The following is a 5036-nucleotide window of genomic DNA, read 5'->3' as shown; positions in this document are numbered from 1 at the left end:
GCACATCATGAAGCAATTCTAAAGAATGAAGAAAATCAATCATTGAAACTTGAAGTATCAAGGCTGACTGGTGAACTTGAAACAGAGAAGAAATCCAAAGAATCATTGGAGAAAAGTTATGAAGCATCAAAGATGTTGGATGAGAAATTGAATATAAGAAGACCCTACAAAGATGGAGGACTCGGTTACAGAGGAAAAGAATCAACCGAGAAAGGAATTCATACTACCGAGAGAGGGGAATCATCAAAGCAAGCTGGAAACAGGAATAACATCAAAAGGAAAAAGCCTATTTGCTACTACTGTGGAAATCAAGGTCATACTGCCAACATATGCCAGATCAAAAAAGGTAAGCAATTGAATCTCACTAAGTCCAATGGATATTGTTACAATTGCAATAAACATGGTCACACATCTAATCAATGTAGGACAAAGTCTGTTAACAACTATCAGAAGGCAAAATTCAAAGGATATCGTAGAAACTGCAATAGATATGGACATAGTACCAAGAAGTGCTGGTCTAAGCAAAAGAACTACATGCGGTATCCACACCAAGCAAACACTAGAGGTTACCAATCTCACACAAATCCTTACTGACAATATGCAGCAGTACCATGGGATTACAATACAAGGATATGGTGCGAATGTTGTGGAAGATATGGACATATTAGTGCCAACTATTTTATAAGGTTTGGAATGAACAACCGGAGATCATTGAGAAATCCTGGTATGGCATGTTTTCATTGTCACAAAGCTAGACATTTAGCTGGAGATTGTAGAGATCAACCTAGAAGAGACACTGAAGAGATAAAAGAAAAATTCAAGACGATTTGGAAAAAGAAGGAAATTATGTTAGATGAAGAAAGAACCTTACCTACAGAGTTAGGTGCACCTATTTCAAATTAGTCAGGAAAAGGTATGAAGGGACTGCATTCTCTAAAGGTTAAATCATAACAGTTCCTATTCTATCATGCACAAAATTCAGAATCTACATAGTTAAGATGCAATTAGTCAATTTATATAATATACAGGAAACCTGTCAAGTCGGTGTATACAGGAAACCTGTCAAGTCGGTTAATAAAGGAAATTTGGCTACTTGGTTAAAACAAAAAAAAGGAGTAAATCGGTAAAAGGTGAACCAAGTGCATTTAATGTCTTGACCTAACTTGCATGGACCCCGATGAGGTATTTTTGAGTACTTAAAAGTGTTTTCGCGGTCATTTTCATTCACCAAGTTGTCGAGAAGCAGAGCAGAGTGAATCAAAGTGATCAAACTTCATTCAGAGCGAATTTTGAGGTATTTACATCAAATCTATTCACTGTTAAGTTGGTTTCCGATCTAGTCAAATTGCTATTTTCTACCGAGTGTGAAGCGTCAGTCATTTGTAAACCCTAAGGATAATTTGTCAAATCTTACCCAAAACCTACCATGGCGCCCAAGATCCAAGATCCCGTAGTTGTCCAAAATGTGGAGAAGCCCTTGCTGAAATATTCTTTAACTCCCAAAGTTGCCTCAGAACCGGATGACAAAACTGCATTTTCACTCATCCCGGATCGAGTCTTGTTAGTAGAAGATGTCAGATTCTTCACCAAATGCTGTGTTGAGGAACTCGGTCATGTAGAGATTAGTGACACATATGATGAACTTTGCACTGATGGCAAACTGGATAGCAAATTTGAGCATATCAAAATCAAGAGATTAACTGAAGCCCTAGTCTATCCCCGTGTGTTCAAACCCCAGTGGGTTAAGTTTGTCTTGAGCAGAGTACATGATGATTTCATGTGGCTACAAGAGCAACCATTCAAGATCACTAAGGAAGTCATTCACCTGATCACCGGGTATCCCATCTATGATCATGCACGTGCACAGAAAATGATATCACAAAAGGAGCTAATCAGTCTAACCGGAGTAGAATCTGATTACCGAGGACTGAAATTGAATAATGTCACTGATGCAGAACTCAAGTTTGCAATTAGGGTTATTGGTTACTATTTCTTCCAATCTGCAAGGGAAAACAGTGTACCATGTGCTCGAGTTGACTTGGCCTACAAAATAGTGAAGAAGGGAATGAAAGTTGACTTGTGTGAAGTACTACTGAAGAACTTGTTTGAGAACCTGAACACAATAAGGAAGCCGAAGAAGAACAACTCGACAAATACACTAAAGTTCAGTTCATTACTTGTATGCATGTTTTTCTACTTTGAGTTCTTTCCCTCAGTCAGTAGAGTAGTATGGGAGCTACACCGACCCATCACCCATCAGATCAATGACTTCATCAAGAAGTTAGGAGATAACTTTAATGATATCATGGATGATTACTTCAGCAAATTCCAAGAGAAAATGCACAATAGGTATAGGATTCCACCACAGCTGGTAGAAAAATACAAGGACAATATATGTTTTGAGGTCGACACTGATTATTGTTATGTAAATGTTGTTGAACCGAGAACTCAATCGTTGCAACCAATGGGTTATGAGATTGATTATGATATAACACAACAACAAATTGATGCCTATTTATCATTGCCAAGGCATGCAACCAAACTAAGGTATGGAAACTATGAAGAGGTGAAGGAGAAAGTAAAAATGAGCATTGTAGTACCTAAGGCTACAAGAAAAGCTACAAAGATGATAAAGGTTTTATCTGAGAAATTCGAAGAAGAATCCTCCTCTACACCTGTAAAAGGCAATCTTGCCATTACCGAAGAGGAATTAGAAGCTCAAGAGGCAGCAACAACATTGAGCACAGAGTTGCCAAAGGGTAAAGTTTTGAAAAGAAAGAAACAAAACATCTCACAGGCCCTACCGACTCCACCAACAAAGAGACCCAACACCAGAGCATCAACCGCATCACCGAGTAAGAAACAAAAGAGTGTTACTGCACCCAAGGTAACCAAGACTTATAAGAAATCTACTCAGAGACTCATTTTGGCAAAAGAGTCTAGTGATACAGAGTCTGATGATGCAAATAAATTCCAGATTGTGAAAAGCAAAAAGGTAAATATTCATAGTGTTGAAATTTTTTGTGCCAATCTTAAAGAATACGGTGGATTTGTAGGATTTAGATATGTTAAGTATGAGACTAGGAATAATGATGAGAAGCGACATATTGAAGAAGCTGTCATCTATACACTTCTGAAGTTTCAACTAGCACCATTGGAACTAGCAAAGTCACTTCTGAGTGATTTATACTTACATATTGATAACAAATGGAAATATGCAATGGACTCAGATAGACAAATAAGAGAAAGAAGTCTAGTCCATCTATTTCCTGACATGTCCGTGGTAGAAATCAAGGAGCATTTGACCACATACAATTCTAAATTTCTTGTGAAACAGAGAGCCTTAAAATTGATGAATGGGCTATACATTGATGTGGAGAATGAGACAAAAGCCAAGTGGCAAGAGATCTTCAAACAAAAGGATGTCGATGAACCATCTCAAATTGAAATTGTTGATGTCACCGAGCAAGATCCAGATGTCATCGAGCAAGGTCCAGACCCAGTTGACACTATACAAATTGATGAAGATGTAATGGATGAAGCAGGACCGGAGTAGGAGATGATTGAAGGCACTACCTATGCAAAACTTGTCTCTAGTGAATCTGTCTTAGAACAAGTTCATCCTTATCTATCGGTGAAGCCACCTGTCTCAACCGAAGCTCCCAAGGGCACCGAGCAAGGCAGCGAAGGTACCAAATCTGAAGCAGCATATGATACAACCAAAGATCAAACGTCTCAAGCATAGACAAGCACTGCAAATGTTACAGTTGAGACCCCTAGCACCGAGACATCAAAAGACACTACAACTGCTACAAGAACCGACCAAAGTGTTGCATCTACCGAGCAACCTATCGAGGGTCAGCAAGCCTCACAAGCACTTATCTTAGTGCCTCCGACGAAAGGAAAAGAGAAGAAGGTGAGAAAGCATGGTTTCAAATTTTACTTGTCTAAACTGATCGTGTTGCCCAATGTAGACATCTCCAAATTGAAAGGGCAAGCACTCACTGAATTCGGTGAACTATGCAAAGCAAAGGCCCAACAGGAGAAGCAACTAGCCATACAGAAGAAGAATAAAGTACTTCAGAAGGTTAGGACACTACTCACATAAATGCTACCTTCAACAACAGTGTCAACCGATGCAGCCATCCATATTCAATTGGATGAACTCCTAAATCAGATTGAAACATCTGGAGTAGATGCATCCAAGTACTTAAGCAAGCTCAAGGATAAAGAGCTAACTGCAAAAATAATAGAGGAAGTACAGAAATCCATTGCTGTTGGCAAGGTAAAACTTGTCAAATTCATTGCTGAGTTGTCCCCTCAACTCAAGCATATTCTTTATTTATTCCAGAAACTGTGTACATTTTCCTTATTCATTAAAGATGTCAAAAATAAAACTGATGCAATTGAGAAAGAGATCACCGATCTCTCAACTAAGTTGACCACCAAGACAAATTTAGTTTGGAATTTTTATACAAAGCTTCAACAACTCATGGCTCAACAGTTAGAACTGAGGAATGAAGAGCATAAAATCAGGATGGATATAATGACCCTTTAGACATTATTCCTTCCTCATCTCTCATCAGTACAGGAATAGATCAACTGAGCTACACGCTTATCAACTACACAAGAGGGAAGCACTCTTGATGGCTTAATATCACTCCTAGCTGATATTCAAGCACAAAATTCATTAATGGAAAGTGTAAAGGATTCACTCTCAGTTGCCCTCACCGACGCCCGAACCAAGTATAAGTCTATTTTTGATCAGTTACCGCCTTCGGATGGAAATTAAGTTTTTGATGTTTGTCAAAAAGGGGGAGTAATATTATGATACTACATAGAGGAAAGTAATACCTAGCAAAGGGGGAGTAATGGTATATTTGGAGAGTGATACAGTTTTGATAATACAGTTTTGAGTATTGTATACAAGGGGAGTATACTGAGCAGAATATACAAAGCATTTAGAGCACACAAGCACATAACAGAACCGAACATGCAAAATTCAGAGTTATGTACAGAATACTGATAAGGGGAGT

Source organism: Cryptomeria japonica, chromosome 6 (genome assembly GCF_030272615.1).
Source record: "Cryptomeria japonica chromosome 6, Sugi_1.0, whole genome shotgun sequence".
Lineage (NCBI taxonomy): Eukaryota > Viridiplantae > Streptophyta > Pinopsida > Cupressales > Cupressaceae > Cryptomeria > Cryptomeria japonica.
The sequence above is the reverse complement of the archived record's forward strand: the minus strand, read 5'-3'. Positions refer to the sequence as shown.